The following is an 18,167-nucleotide window of genomic DNA, read 5'->3' on the forward strand; positions in this document are numbered from 1 at the left end:
TGTGTACAAAAAACATATGTCTTATTTACGCTCTTAATAATACTTTCAAGAAATTAAAAAAAAAAAACTACATCACTTGGATACAAAATCCATCAAAGATTGTTATATTATACTTTAAATACAACTTAGTGCTTAATTTAATGGCACCATGTTATCCCATTATTTAAAGGGAGTTTTGGTCATGGCATGCTTCCCATGATGACAGAAGGTCTTCATTCTGGATGCATATACATATATAACATAAGTAATGGCCAACCCAACATGTTAAATGGTTGTCTGTTCTATGCATCAGCTACTCTGTCAGAGAACCAGTTAGTACACTTCTCATTCCTATAGACTCTTCTACATAGGTTATCTGATGATTCTCTAGTATTTCCTGTTAACCTCAAACATTCCCAGAGGTAGTTGTCACTAAATGCCCTATATACCTGATTAAGATCTCCTCTTAGGTATCTGTAAGAGACACTGTACAAGTTCAGATATTTTAGTCTTTCATAATAACTTAAATTTTCACATCCATGGATGCCATTGCTATATTTCTGCTGTACTCTTTCCAGTTTACTCATACTTGTTTTCTTATAGGGTTTACATATTGTTATTCCATACTCAAGTTTGGGTCTAATGTAACTAACAAACAATGACTTCATTATTTTTTGATTTCCCAGACTTTATAAATCTTTTTATACAACCTATAGTTCTATAAGTATCATTAACCAGTTGGTTGATATGATTAGAAAAATTCCTAGCTGAATCTACCCATATATCCAGGTCTTTAAATGAGTCTACAGTTTCAATCACTGTGTGCTGTATTAAATTTTCACCTTTCAATTTATGCCTACCAAATTTCATATGCTTAGTTTTTGATGTATTTATCAGCATATTATTCTCCTGCGCCCAAATGGTTAATTTAGTCAAGTTAATTTGTAGACATGCCTTATCTGTAACACATGTAATCAGTTTACCTAATTTCAGGGGGTCTATATTACGAGATCGAAAACCCGTTTCAGCAAACACCACAACACTGACCCATATAGTGTGAACTACGGTAATGGCGAACATTCAAAACTACGAAACATGAAATGTTGAAGTGTCATATAGTTACAGACCTTAGGGTTAGGGTGCGGGGTCAAGGTAAGTGCATAGATAGGTAATGTATGTAAGGTTTAGTGTAGGGTTAAAAGTAGGGTTTTGTTAAGTGTATGTGTGTAGATTATTTGTTTTGTTTGGGTATATGTCTGTAAGGTAAGTGCGATAGTTACAGACCTTAGGGTTAGGGTGCGGGTTAAGGTAAGTGCATAGATAGTAATGTATGCAAGGTTTAGTGTAGGGTTAGAAGCAGGGTTTGGTTAGTGTATGTATGTGTTTTATTTATTATGTTTGGGTATATAGTATGTAGCACACAGTGGTGTAGGCCGACTATGATGATTCAAGATTTGAATTTTCGTGGTTTAGGGGGTTCAGCGTATTTGCGGTTCGGACTATATGTGTCAGTGTTGTGGTGTTCACTGAAATGGGTTTTCAATTTGGTAATATAGACCTAATTTCAGGTCGTCTGCATATAGACTGTAGAACACCTCAGATGAAAAAGTTACATCTGAAAGATACAATCTAAACAAGTAAGGGGCTAGGACAGAGCCCTGCCGTACACCTTGACTGTAACCAAGGATTTTCCCTGACCAGTTGCTGTATGATACTTGCCATGTCCCATTTGTAAGGCATGCAGCTATCCATCTTTTCAAGAGTACATGAGTACTTAGTTATACTAATTTACTTATCACTGTTATATGTAGGACCCTGTCAAATGCTGACATTAAATCTATATAACTTACATCACAGCATAATTTTTCATTCATCGCTGTTATTATATTGTTATAGAACATCATGTTACAGTTGGTAATAGATCTGTTTTCAACATATGCATGCTGATATATGGTTTCAAGTCACAACGTATCCGGTTCTGACATTAACTTATCTAACATTACCTTCTCAATTATTTTTCCACAACATGAAAGTAGAGTTAAGGATCTGTATGAGTCTGAGGTTGTCATATTCCCCTTTCCCTTAAAAACAGGTTTAATAAGTGCATGTCTCCAATCTTGAGGAATCTGCCCCATATTTATATGACTTAGTGAATAATAACCCTTATGCTAAACCTGAAACATTCACACATAAACACAAACTCCAAGACATATATTTGTGTGTGTGCCTGTTTTCTTTAGAGGTAATGCTATATATATTTTCCAGACATGTCTAACATTTTCACTCCCTGTGGAGAAGTATGTCTACCTATAGTGGAAACCAAGTATAATGCAACATGTAAAAAAAAAGGTAATTTTTCATTCATCGTTTGAGATTTCTTATAAAACTTGGAATGCTAAAATGTTATTGTCAGATGCTTATAAAAGACAACAGAGAACCACGATAAGAAAACACAGCATTGCATAGAATCTCAAGAGCAAGCAACCACAAAGAGAACATGTTGAGAATCACACCATGATGTACTTATTTAAATGAACACCAATAAAAAAAGCAGAAGGGTAGTTAGGCACTTCTGTTCCAACCATAAGGAACTTCATCAGAGCCTGTAGATACATGCAACCATATTTAAATGTTTAAAAACAAAGATATAATCCCAGTTCTGCCAATTAAAAACTTTAACCAATAAAAATAGATGGTCAAAAGAAGTCACATTAAAATACATCTGAAATATATATATATAAAACATAAGATCAAACGTATTTATAACACTATAAATATATATTAAAGATAATTGTGTAAATAAAAAAAATATTAAGAAATACCTCCTAAATGTTGCTAGCTTTTAGTGCTAAAATACTGCTAAGAACAATTTTATCATTCAGCCCAAGAAGCTGCATCAAGTTCAATCTTATCTGCCAAACAACTTTGCGAGATTCCACTTTAGCAACAACATATCTCCACTTACTAGATAAGGAATTTTTTCCACTATAAAAAAATAAGATTTTTTTAAAATCCTTACATTCACTGGATTGCCTGTATAAATCATTACTCAAGTCTTGCTTCTTACTAGAACAATAATGCTCATAGATTCTAATTTTCAATGGTCTTTCTATTTTACCTATATAGAAAGAGTCACATGTAAAACATGTTGCAGCATAAACCACATAAATGTATATATATCCCATTGTATATATATATCCTGGGATGAGATACAATGGATATGTTTCTTCTATTATAAATGTATATATATACTGAGCACAAGCTCCACATTTAGCCATTCAATAATGCTCTGCTTTAATAAAAGTTTTTTCAACTACATTTTTAATATTTTACCTCTTTTACATAAAGTTATGTTTATCACAAAGTATGTCTTTTAAATTAAAAAGCTCAACTATAGTTTTCCAGTTCTTGTTGATCACCTCTCTAACCCGACCACTAAATGGACTGTAACAAAGTAACAAGGCCTCCTTATAAAGATTGTTCACTGGCCTCTTTTTTTCAACAACTGTTCCATTTCTTTTTAGAATAGGGGAATACCTTTCACTTTCCTGAATCATCACATATTGAACTATTTTATGAATGAATTCATTGGGGTAGCTCCTGTTTAAAAACATCCTATCTAGTATGTTGATCTCTTTCACAGGAAAAACTCATTGTTAGACACCAAATGAGATAGTGTAACAAACTACACTTTTAATAAGTTTTTCTTTTGCCAAATGGGATGGCAACTGTTAAATAACTATTAGAATAAGTTGACTTCCCTAAAATAGTTGACTCATAACACATACTGACCTATTGTTTTTTTTATGATAATTATGTCCAGATAGTTAATACTGTTGAAATTAATTTCACATGCAAACTTGAGGAAGCTAGTATATTACTCAAATAATGAACAAAGCTTTCTAAAAGTTCTACACTATCATTCCAAAAATTCAAGATGTCATCCATATATGACAAAAAAATATATAGATATTGGACCAGTATGGTATTTTTAAAACGTAATATTTTCCCATTGCCATAACACCATCTTGGCAAATAAGGCAGCTGAAGCAGCACCCATAGCCACCCCTTTAACTTGCTTATAGTATTCCCATTTGAAAAAAAAGTTCAATAACACAATCTCCATCATCTCAGTTAACAAATCAATTCTTTAGTTTTTTTACTACCAATCACCAAGGACTCCCTAAACCATTCCAAACCCAAAAAGTGGTGAATGACAAGAAAAAGATGTTTAACATCAATGGTAATGAAACAAATTGGGCTGTTATCTTTGCCAAACAATGCCAGGAATCCCTGAGACTGTGTTCTTTATCTTCAAAAACTAATTTAAATTAAGGTATACCCATTTGACAAAGGTCTCGGTTTTAGAGCTACAAGTAGATACTATAGGCCTGTCATTGAATCATTTAGCAAACTATTTTACTATATGCTATACTGATCTCATTCATGGTAGCCAAGTAAAAAAAATTGTTATCTTTCAAACATCAATACATTTTACAAGAATAATCAATGTTATTCATAATAGCAACGACACTACCTTTATAAGGTATCATAACTCTCACATTTTGATCTTGTAAAAGCATTTTGTAAGAAATTGCTTCCTTCTTTAGTCAGTTTATAATACCTACATCTCATCTGCTCGATTGTAGAGCACAACACCCTCTCCCTCCCACACAGGGAGCCGGTCACATCCAGGGTGCGTGGCAGACTGCACTGCCGGGCTGGGCACCCCCTCCATGGCTGTCTACTCAGAGGCAGAGGATGAGCACCCGTGCCTCCCGCCGGACTAACAGGACCTCCTTCCTCCCACCAACAGGAGGTGAGGGGGGTGCGGATGCCACCCCTCCTCCTCCTTTCAAGAGGGTCAGGTTGGCAGAGTAAGGAATGGCCCTGGTACCCAGGGATAGCACCATCCTGGGACCCTCAGTGTTAATGATCCTTCCACTGGTTCACCTACGGAAACCTTGTTACAATTTTTACTTCCTCTAAATAGTCAAGTTTGATCATCTTCTTGGCGCACTGCTGGGGCTGTGACCAACTCCAGCAGGGCCGATACGAGGACCTCACTAAACCATCCAGGGACTCTTAAATACTGTTCACAAACTTTATTAAAAAAGCTAAAGGAGGGGTCATTGGAGGTTTAAATGTACTACAGCTCTGTAAGTTAAAGTCCTCCTTTACTGATTCAGGAAATAACATCCTAAAAAAATGTTTTCTACCAAATCGTATCACTGCATTAATTTCATCAACCATTTTATATTTAGTAGAGGGTATAAAGCTAAAATATTTTCTTAATACCTCCTTCAGTCACAAATCTATTTGAATATTATTATAATTAAACACTTTCAAGTCAGTAGCAGAACTGTAATTCTGGGAATCATATCAGATTAGACCTTGGAGGTTCCCCTCCTCCACCTCCCCCTGGTCGAACTGTGTCTTTGGTATTGTCCCAGCTGGAAAAAAATGTCCTGTCCTCATTTGTGCCATCTATCTTGCAACCTTGGTGAACAGCATGGGGGACCCTGAATGCCTGAATAACTGGGTTGTTCTAAAATAACTTGATTAGTGTTCTCCTGTATACCATTATTGTGTGCATAAATATGATTAAAATTATATCTGATATCATTATATCCAATACTCCGAGTCTGTATCTTATTTTTATTTTCATTTTTCTTAGGTGGTTGGTAGACCTCTTTATTTTTTCATAGGTCATACTATCCATAAGATGTTTTTTGGCTTTCCTTGTTTTAATCTCATTGATTTTCTTATCAACTTGTGCACAAAATTTTACATAATCATGTTCATTCTGTATAAACAATAAATCACTAATAATCCAGACATCCAGACTTGTAAATTCTTAAATTCATTTTTGAGATCCTTCAATTTCTTAAAAGTCCAATCAATTCAATTCCCATTTTGCTGAACAAGTATAAAACGCAATGCTAAAATGTTATTGCCAAATGCCTATAAAAGACAATAGGTCAGTCCTCCTTTGAGCCTCCATTATAAAGATTTTATTGACATATAAATGGATCTTCATGTATAAACACTTCTGCCTTTAAGGATCTAAAGGCAGCTCAATGCTGACCTTGATTTTCCTATTTTGGCTGTCACACCTGCCCCAAACAAGGAGCCTTTGTAATGGCATGTTTTCAGAGATTTCCTGAAAACATATACTAGTTTACTTTTTTTACACTGTTCTAATATCTCACTTCAAATATCTTCTGAGCATGTGTTGCATTCCCCACCCTTGTACCCTGAACAGAAGTTACACACCTAAACTCTAAGTAAAACCGATTATGAAGTAGCTTAGCAGCCTGACACTTTCTGATGGCCAGGTAGGCCTACTGCTGGTACGCATCAATACAATGTTATACCTGTGGAACAGTTACCCTTATCCTTGTAAGATTTCCCATGCAACAAATTTAGATGTTCAGTTATATAATTGTACTTACATTGTAGATTTGTGTGCAAATGTAATAGAAGACCTGCATTCTGAATTTCTGAATGTCATTTCAGAATTAATTTTAATTTTCTTTTCTTTCATTTTCTGTCTATCTATCTATCTATCTATCTATCTATCTATCTATCTATCTATCAATCTATCTATCCATCTATCTTTCATTTCTTCTGCAAGAGTATTTGAAGTGATGATAACCATTAAAACCAGGAACAAACAGTGTTTTTTGTTATTATGGTTTAAAAAAGAAAGTGAATTTATTATACTGTGTATTATGCACTTGTATCCATGATAAAAGGAACTAGAGCAATCAAATATAATCAAGTTTGTTTCATGCATTAAATGTTAATGGTCATATATACTCTGATATTTATAAACTAATAAAACTCTATAGATTGCACCCAAAAACTCACATGCACACACACACACACACACACACACACACACACACACACACACACACATATATATATATATATTTAAAATGAAAAAATGCACATTTTATGATCTTACAAATGAAAACAGAATTTTAGCAAATAATAAAGACAACCACAAGGCCTTCTATAGTTATGTAAAGAACCTCCACGGCAATACCCAAATTTGCTCTAAGCTACTACACAGTGGTACCAGCTAAATTGAGCCAACAGATATTGCCAATATACTGGCCGACAGATTTAGTGCCAACTTTACCACTCTCTCTCCCCAAAAAGGACCAATCACAGTACCAGTAGATTGCCAGGCACCCAGTATTACTGCTGCACAGATTAAAACAGTACTGCCCAAGGCCAAGAATACAGCTTCTATGGGACCTGACAATATCCCTGGCTGTGTTCTACATGAACTACAGAGTGAACTGGCACCTCACCTGTGTGCCCTGTTCAATAACAGCCTCATTTCAGTCATTGTCCCTACCAAATTGTGCACTGCTATAGTCATCCCTCTCCACAAAGAAGGAGTGACTAGAGACCCTGGGAACTATCGCCCCATTAGCCTGAAAAGTCTGGTATGCAAAGCTATGTAATGCATCATCATGGACCTAATAAACAAGGATATAGGGAATCTCCAAATTCTGAATAACACACAATTTGGCTTTGTGAAGGATAGATCATGCCTGCTCAACTTCGTCGACTTCTTTGTCAGTCATCAGAAGTGTGGATGAAGGCAAGGTGGTTCATACAGCATACTTTGATCTGACAAATGCCCTTGATACCATTCCCCACTCAGGAATCATAGAAAAACTCACTAGGCTAGGCATCAAGCCCTATATCACTAGGTGGGTTGCAAACTGGCTCACAGATAGAACTCACAATGTGAAAGTAGCTGACTCCAAGTCAGACCGCTGACCAGTAACGAGTGGAGTCCCACAGGGATTGGTCCTGGGTCCTCTCCTCTTTGGTAATCTACTTCTCAGAAGTCCAGTCCAACATGAAGGGACTCTGGCTGACAAAGTCTGCAGACAATTGCAAGTTGGGAGCCATTATTAACTCCCCAAGTGATGTTGACATCCTACAGAAAGGTCTCACTGAGACCAATGACTGGTGTCAGAATCATGGCATTAAACGCAATCAATGGTAGTCCACTGAACACAGAAGGCATTTTAAGAGATCTGGGAACACAGGTTGACAGCAACCTCTCTTTTGACCACCACACTGCCACTGTGGCCAGAAAGTCCTTCTATGTGGCACATCTCATTACTAAGGGTTTTGCATCCAGGAAGAAAGAGGTCATTGTCTCCCTCTACTCTTCCCTCATTAGGCCAATCATCGAGTACAATGCCCCATTTGGCATGTACCTCACTAGACACCTGCAACAATTGGAGAGGCTGCAAAAGTACCTCACAAAGAGGATCCTATGCCTTAAACACTTGCCCTATATGGACAGACTCAAAAAACTCCAACTATTCTCTGTCTCATATCACCTACTTAGAGGCGATTTCTGCTTGACTTACAAAGCCATGTCTGACTTAGCTCTGCTATAAATGCTCCATTTAAAGAAATCCCAATCCCTTTGCATCACACACTCCAGAGATCTCTACCTCATTACCACAATCAACAGAACATGCTGGAGGGACAGGTTCATAACTCAGAGACTGTCCATGCTATGGAATAGACTTCCCATACATGTCAAACAGAACACCTTATTGGCCCTCTTCAAGAGAAATCTTGATGAGTGGATGGGAAATATTCACCCCAGGGATCACTCCAGTGGCTCTACTCGACAGAGGCACTAGAAACTAAGGTTGGGTGGCAAGATGTCAAGGTAATCGTATGGGCTAGGCTTGTAAAGGCTCCAGGGCCATTAGCCTAGTACACACCTATGAACCTATGACCTTATAAAGTAATATGTAGTAGGATATCTTGTTAAACGTCTCCCCAGGCAGCACTTTCTATAAGACAACTAGATGAAATTGCAAAACCTCTGTCTCAAAAAAATTCAGCTGAATCACACAGCAATAACTTAATAAATCAGTATGTCAGCTTTCTCTATATATTTCATTGTGGCAATGAAGATTATCAGGAAACTAAATCACTGGAATCTAATTCTTTCAGCAGATGATAGTCCACTTCATATTCTTAATTTGAAATGACTCAACCTTTAGCAGACATTGAAATGCAGATAGAGCTAAACCTAAATCCCTTTCTCTCTGCCCTAGTGTACACTTTACAATGTACATTCCTGAGGAAATATCTTTTCAGCTGCTTGAAATAATGAAGTTCATAGGATGAGCCAGAAACAACTTCTAGTTGTGATCATCTTTCTCACTACTGCCAAAAATAATTACTAACAAACAACACTGTGTCACACCAATAAGCTGATCCTTCTAGGGATTAAAGAAAACCATCCTATGTGAAATGAAACACCTGATACCATAACTGCTGAAAAAATAGCCAACCATAATATCCATAACCCAGAATATAATGGCAGTCCTGTTTGCTCAGTGCCATACAACTCCATCCACTTTTTTTAAGCAGTAATTTCCTGAAAATGAGAACTGAAGTACATAATGATCTAATAAGTTCTGTCAGATTTATGGGTAAATGTTATACATAGCTGAAAGTGAATGAATATATTTTTACTCTTTAAAAATGTACTAAATAATATAATGGATCAGAATTCAGGTTTTTCATTAACTGATATTCAACACAATTGATTTCCATAACCTCATGCTGGTACGATCAACTTTATCTAGTTATAATTTATTTATATAGTTACATTTCATTAATTTTTATCTGTTTTTTTTAATTTATTGTCATACCATACTTCTGTTTTTTTTTTTAATTTTTTCTCATATATTAAGTCGAACTACTTAGACTTCACTTCTTTGTAAACTGGCATATAACTTTATTCTTGTCAGAAATGCATTCAGCATCCAATGTCTTAAGGATGTAATGCAACACAGCAGTCATGTAGTAATGGCAAAAATCAAGTGAATACCTTTTGAAATAGCGATATGTTTTGAGATTGAAAGAAACAAACTGTACTGCAAAACAGAGCAATGGGTCCCAAAATAAAACAACGGTAGCAAGCTATGCTAATCTAAAAAAAAATGATATAGAGTTAACTATTTGAGTCAACAATTTAGTAAAAGTGTACAGTACATCAGCTTGCAATAATCTGACAGTCAAGTATTTTCAGCTCATTTATGTTAACCACATCATGAGCAAGCTGCTGCAAAATCACAGATAAACAATCTCTTTCAGGAAGGGGGATCATTTACAAAGATTTTTGTTGTACAGACAGAACTACAAATTAATTATGCCATATTTCGACAGCAAAACAAAACAAAGTTGCATTTGGATAAGAAGAGCAGACTGCAGTGCATCGGGTATGACAAACTCCAATGGCAAAAGGTGGAATTTTCAGAGTAAAGTGTGCAGTACATGACAATAACTAACAGTGGAAATTTACTCCAGTGACAGAAAACCATAAATAAAAATAAGATTAATATGAAAAAAATTATTTCAGTCTCCAAAAAAATCAAAACAATAATATATACATGCACACACATATATGTGAATGTGTGTGTGTGTGTGTGTATATATATATATATATATATATATATATATATATATATATATATATATATATATATATAAATTACATCTATATATATATATATATATATATATATATATATATATATATATATATATAAATTATATGTATATATGTATATATATATATATGTATATATATATATATATATATATATATATGTAAACATGCACACACACACACACACACACACACACACATATATATTTATATATATATATATATATATATATATACACACACACACACACACACACACACACACACACACACACACACACACACACACACACACACACACACATTTAAATAATTTGCAGGCGGTATAGGGGTACAGAGGAGCTAGCCCCCTTCAAAAACATTGGTTATAGATGTGGTTAGATTTATTGATATTTTTTGTAGCAAACTCACACCCCCTGCTTATTATAAATACTAATACCAACTGTGAGGTCATACAATAGCAGGGAAATTATATAAATCCTTTTTTTAGTACAGCTATAATTTTTTCAATATTTTTGAGTTTAGACATTTTTGAGCTTAGGTCTTTTTTTTTCTTTTTGACATTAAGTGTTTAGATAGTTTTAAGTAAACCCATCGATGTACATCAGGAAATAATAAGTGACTAAAGGAAGTAAATGAGATGTTAAATGTCAATCAGGTTGTGTCCCCCCCTTACAGAATGATGAAAGGGGTAAAAAGCAAGCTGACTTGTTATATCCCTTGTCAAAGCTTGCAGTGTTAACAAGCATACAAATTATTGCCTTTCAAAATGGCGGAATGCTGAATTTTTGAAATGGTGAATGTTTATATAACATGTGTAATAAAGGCATGGGCAATGCTTATTGCGAGAACGTTTTAAAAAAAACTAATATTTTAAAATTATTATTTAAGAAGTAGGGTGATACAAATTAGTAAACAAATGTTATTTACAGAATGCAATCTGCATTCAGCAAAAATCAAGTTACACCTTTTGTAGTGACTGGTGAGTAAATAGATATCCTGTGTGAAGCAGCTCAACCTGACCCTCTCTTTGGTTGTGCCCTCCCTGCCTGAACTCTGACAGGGTTTAAAACAAGCTGACTTGCTATACCCCTTGGAAAAGCTTCCAATGTTAACACGGATGCAAGTTAATAGTCTAATAGGCTGCAAATTGAAGACTGAATCAAATGCCAGGACACCTTCATAGAGGTAAGGTTAAAATGGAATGATGTCATGAATAGGGTATTTCCCAACATGAAACTTTACTTGAGTATTTTAGTATAACATTCCTGACATCATGAATAGGGTTTTTCCCAGCATGAAACTTTACTTACGTATTTTAGTACACATTCCAATAAAAAAAAAATGTAACATGTTTGTTGAAGTCAAATTTCATTAAGCAATTGTTACATTGAATCTTAACGTGAATAGATGAATGGTGTGATTTATCTGCTGATTCCTGGTTTTATTTTATTTTAGACATTTAAAATATACTTGTTTTCAGAAAAAGCTTTCTACATATAGTTTAAATCCATAACAGTATTATACTTCTTCTTCTGTAATTAATTGTGTGTACATTTTCCTGGTATCATGCAGTTAGAACATATTCATTTTGGACAAACTATTCATTATTTTTAGTGTATGCCTAATAAAGATCAGTAATGGTGGCAGATCTGCAAAAGGCAGATAAAAAAATGGCATGGCACATGTTTTATGATATCTATATCTATATCTATAGCTGTATCTATATCTATATATATATATATATATATATATATATATATATATATATATATATATATATATATATATATCTTCTAGCTGTTTGATTTAAACATACATCACTTATATGTTGTTTGAATATGTCTTGATACAAAACACTGCAACTTAATCTATTAATGCTCTCAGAGCCCTCAAGATGAATTATTTTAGGTATTTTCATCTTTGTTTGGCTCTTTTCCGTAAATGGATATCAATAACTCCGATAGTGAGGGGGCGTGGCTAGGATGCTGAACTGATAGCTGCACTTCATTTCAGCTCTCTTACCTCAATACAATTCCTGACAGGAATTTTACAAAATAATATTTAATTTGAAGAAATTTTTATTACTAACTTATTTCTAATAACTCTGAGCATCTATAAGAAAAATTTTATTGTCAGAACTTGAATAATTCCTGTCAAATTAATTACTGGAAAATCAGCACCAATATCAGCTTTACAGCATGAGTCATCTAAGGAATACAGCACAAGACTCTTCTCTCAAAAAAGACCTGCAGTCTCTCATTACAAATATACAGGAACTTACAATAAAAATCGACAAGATGGACAATAAAATAGATACTTTTAAAGAAAAGTGCTCACAACAACTGGAACAGCTTCAAGAAATGTTTACACAGCAGAAAGGACAGATATCACTTATTGAACAGTCATTAAGTAACATTGACACAAGAGTCCAAATAGAAGAACAACAAACTGAATTCTTACTTCAACAGAATACATATTTACTAGAAAAGCTTGATGATATGGAAAACCGAACAAGAAGAAATAATATTAGAATATATGGTCTACCAGAAAAATCTGAAGGGGACAATATGATAAACTTTCTTACCACCTGGATACCAGATGTAACAAAAATACCTGAAGCTCTTTCATATGGTATAGAAATAGATCACTAGCAGCTTCTGGAAATGCTTCTTCTCCGGTAAGAACAAGCCGAGATCTATAATTGTGAGACTTTTTCTACACAAGATAAAGATCTTATATTAAGAAATGCTTGGGCAAATTCTCCCATCAAATACAATGATTCATTAATAAGATTTGACAATGATTATTCTACAAAGGTGGTTTCAAAAGAAAAGAATTTCTACCAATAAAAAACCTTGAAGAAAAAGCAACTGAAAGTCCATCTTTTATTTCCAGCAAGACTGAAAGTTTTTCTACCAAATGGAATAAAAATCTTTGAAACAGTAGATTCAGCAATAAAATACCTTACCAACAACAACATCCTAACACATGAAGAATCTATGGACTGGACAATAAGTACACGAAGAGAAATGCTGAAGTAAATAATTGGAAAACTGTTGAGCAAAAGAAAAAAAACTAAAGGACAAATAATCTTACATATGTTATATTCTGTAAAAATCTAAATAATAATACTAACAACAAAAGAAAAGTTCTTACTGTCTTCAAGTTACACCAAAACAGGTACTGTTTTCAATTATATTTTAAATGTCAAAATTAGCATAAATGTAAATACATTAATCTCAAATCACATCAATATACTAAGCATAATTTAAACATTACTCTATTTTTCATTATTATCCATCTATTATTTTCATATTCTTAATCAGAGTAATCAATGCATAATAATGTTCCCAAATAGTTTATTTATTTATTTTCTCTTTTTGTGTTTTGTTGTTTTTATTTTTCTCTTCTTTTTATAAAATCTTCATTAACTTATAATACTTTAATCAGTATATGGTTATATTGCTTAATAGGTATAGTAATGGCTGCTATATAACTTATTATCAGTTACATCCCTGATAGTATTACTTTTATAAGTTAAAAGTGTCCCTGTTTGGATAAACGCTAATGCTGGGCAGAAATGTGTTGCTTTTGAAATGAAGTATTTCAGTTAGGATGTATCATAAGACTACTTTAAATAATCTTAAAAGATGTTCTGCCTTTGACCCATATGCACATACTGATATAGTCCAGTGAAAAATATGTTTTAAGTGATATTTTGAGGCTATAAGTCATGTGTGTTGTGGCTCCAGACATCCGGAGTTGAAAGATGCTTGTGACTAGCTTAGATATCCTGTTGTCTTTTCTTTTGTAGAGAAATAAGGCATAGCATGTTTAAAATGCAAAGTTTGACAGTTGTGAACACTACTCCGTAAACTAGAGTGCTTGCGTGCCACTACATGAGTTTGTCACCAAATAAGAGGAGGGAAAAGAAAAAAAAACACATACCTTTTCCTGCTTGGTTCTCGAGACAATTTAACAGCCACAAACATCACTAGAAACTTGAGTTACTTATTGCTTGTCGCATTTACTTGTGTACGCCATCCCCTGACTCTTTCTAATTGACGTCTAGTCAGAAAAAGCTAGGTTCACATTTAAAGATACAGAAACCTAAATTCCTTCTAAGGAAACATAAATAATATAAAAGGTTCATATAAATATACACAGATATTTATTTTTGAAGCACTTTCAGTTTATGGCTACTGATGTCTTCTAGCACCTTGATAGATAAGGACATATATCTGCTTGTCTTTCTATCAGTTTAGATTTCCAGACATTTTAGCTATCCCTTACTATGTTTTATACAGCAGAGTTTAAAAAGCAGAAATTAATCATCAGCAAATAAAATCACTGCTGTTTTACAAATTCTCTAAAGAAACTAGTAAATGTCAAGCAACTGACAGGTTTGTTTTGGGGAGGGTTGCCATTTCCCACGCTGGTGCTCCTGCAGAATACTACTGATGTTCTGCTGCCAAGGTATGCCCTCGGGTGGGCAGGTGGGATGCAACAAGAAGGTTGGATGTGCATTTGGCAAATCAAACATTTAGATGGCGTTATGGTATACTAGATGGAGAAAATGGAAGCAATGATTGTATAGGCAACTATAATGAGTAACATAACAACAGTGGATTTGACCCGTGTGTCAATTATACAATGTTTATATCCCATGTGGCTTTGGGCTTTGTCGAAGCATCTGTGTTCTACACACATATTGTGTTGGATCTGATTTGAGTGGAAGGGGAGAGGCTTAGCCCACACCCTAATTTGTTACTGGGTTGCCATGCATTATGGGCATGCATTGTGGCAGGTACTCAACGGGCTATCCATCCTTAGATGGCTCATGCTGTTCCCGTTTGCTCATCTGAATGGTGACTGCGGCTGTGCTCTTCTTGTTATGTTGCCTGGCTGTGGCTTCACCCTTCTTATAATATTGTCTGGCTTTTTACATTATCAAGAATGACACAATACTAGTGTATGCAGGTATATCATGTTACTGTTAGTGTGGACAAGGATGCTTGACAATGCAACTATGATTCTTGGACCTTTCTGCAGACGGGTGTGTTGTATGGCAGTTGAGAGCCTGGTTGTTCCTGATCAGCGGACCTGTATTTTTGTGTTTCAATGTGACTGCATGAAAGGATGCCAGTATTGGTCTGCAAGTTTGGTGGGCAGTAGATTCGTTGGGGATTGATTTGAGGAGACACTTGTATTATGGCTGGGGCACTTGACATTTGATAAATGTATCCTCTCAATGATGCGTTCTGTCTGGTCATTGGCTGTAAAACAGCTTTTCTGAGAAATATTGTTGTGGTGCCAGTTAATGATTTGGATTAAATGTTTCTATATACAGTCATGAAGCAATTGCCAGGATAAAATGGTACTCTTGCAGTGCATGGATCATCGTGGCTGTCCTCCGATGTTGGAGGAAAAACAAGCTTCTTGGACACCTTTTTGACGTGGTAAAGGTGTTACCCCATGGTTTAAATACGTTTTGTCTCTTTGCTGCAAAATGGGTTGGGAATTTTGGCCTGTAATATTTTCGTACATGGTGGTTTGAATCTTGGCAGCTTCCATTGTTTTGATGTGTTCTCCAGTATACTTTTGTTCAGTCATAGGATTGAATTACTGGTGTTGAGTAGGTCAGGATTGTATCTCCAGCACTTGTTGTCAGCAGATAGACTCACTGGTTGGATGTCAGTCTAAGCTGTGGGAGTTGATGTGTGATATACATAGATGTTTGCTTTGAGGGTGTGGTCAAGTGCGCTGCAGTTTTACCTCTGTACTGTGTCAGTTTTCATTGTGCAGGGTCCCTCTGAGGGTTGATGGAAGTGTTGGCAACAAGACACTCAATCAGGTAACAACATTATGAGTGGTCTCTTGGATAAGGGAGCTGTCAAAATTGTGATCTTGTTGTCTCCAGCCATGGGAATTGTCATTGAAAAGCTGAAAAATGCAATCAGAGGAACATATTTAATGTCTACTAAAGAAATATTAATATACTTATACATTGTATCGCATTTCAGTTTATGTTAAACATAAAATATGATGTGGTTTCAGAACTATTCATGTTTTTATTCCAATATGACTTTGCAAATATTAATTTAAACACTGGTTTCGGACTTGAGTAGTCTAAAACAATTGCACAACAATGGTACTGTATTATACAGTAATGTCAGTAAATAGTTTTCAACAGATGTATGAAATATACAGTTATAGATTTTAACATGATGTTTATTAATACCCTAAATTATTTTGAAATGATACTAACTTAATCTAAATATTTGTACCTTTTTGAAACCTGCTTAGAAGTAAGTATTATTGAATTACAATAAGATGAGTAAAGAATATATGTATATATTTTAGCTGATTAGATTATCTTAATATATTATTCAATTATCTTTATTTAAAACTAAGAGGATAAGAGAAACTGATCCAAATATTATTTGTGAGGGTAGAAAGTTTGTTTGGTTAGATTCACTAACCAAACGAAGAGGTATATTACCTCATAGCAATAGGGAATGGTTTTTAAGGTTAAGAATTACAAGTTTGGAAGTTCTTTGTTTTTTTTATTCTATCACTTTGGTGTCACTCAGAAACATGCAAAAATCATACAAGAAAAACTTTTTGAATTCTGTATCCAAGATGGAACTAAGAATAAACAATATTTACATAAACTTACACATAAAACAAACTCAAAACTAGGAAATGAAATGTTTATCCATAAATGTTAATGGTCTAAATAATAGTAATAAAAGGAGAAGCCTATTCAAGTACATAAACTTACATAAACCACAAATAGTCTTTTACAAGAGACACACTTATTAGATAGAGATATAAACAACTTAAATATTAATAATTACACAGTACTAATAAACTCTCAATACAAAACAAAAAGAGGAGTAGCTATACTACTTAGCAACTCAACTATAACACCTAAAATAATTACTACTCATCAAGATACATCAGGTATGTTTTGTCTAGTTTCAATAGAGTTAAATAAGAGAATCTATATGTTAGTAAATCTATATTGGATCCCAGGACTAGGATTAAAAACAGTTAAACAGCATTTTGAAGAGATAATTCATTTAACTAAGGGTAGCCTGATATTGGCAGGAGACTTCAACTGTATAATGAATGAAAAAGATACAGATTCTAAATCCAAAAGAAGAAAACAACCCATCTCTAAAGCACTATCAAAATTTATAGATACATTGTATTTAAAAGATATAAATGAATTTGCAGAACCAGACTCACTAATCTTCACATTTTATTCTCATAGATATAAAACTAACTCTAGAATTGATAGAATATATGTTGCCAATGACCTAATAACAAAAATTGACAAAGTCAAAATCATAAATTGTCCTTTATCTGATCATAATGCCATAGTCTTTGAGATAGAGCTTACACCATTTTATTCAAATCCCATTACTAGGATACCTTCCTATATCACAAAATTGAGAGATTTCAAAGAATTTTATGAAGAAACAATCAAAAACTTTCTAGAAATAAATTACACAGAAGATATTTCAGAAATATATGTCTGGGATTCATTAAAAGCAGTTACATATGGGAAGATATTATCCTGGTACATAAATAAAAGGAAGTTATGGAATAAAGATATGCTAGACTTACAAAACAAAGCAGATAAATTGAAACTGGAAATACA

This window comes from Protopterus annectens, chromosome 17.part0 (assembly GCF_019279795.1).
Source record: "Protopterus annectens isolate FY-2018-M chromosome 17.part0, PAN1.0, whole genome shotgun sequence".
Taxonomy (NCBI): domain Eukaryota; kingdom Metazoa; phylum Chordata; order Ceratodontiformes; family Protopteridae; genus Protopterus; species Protopterus annectens.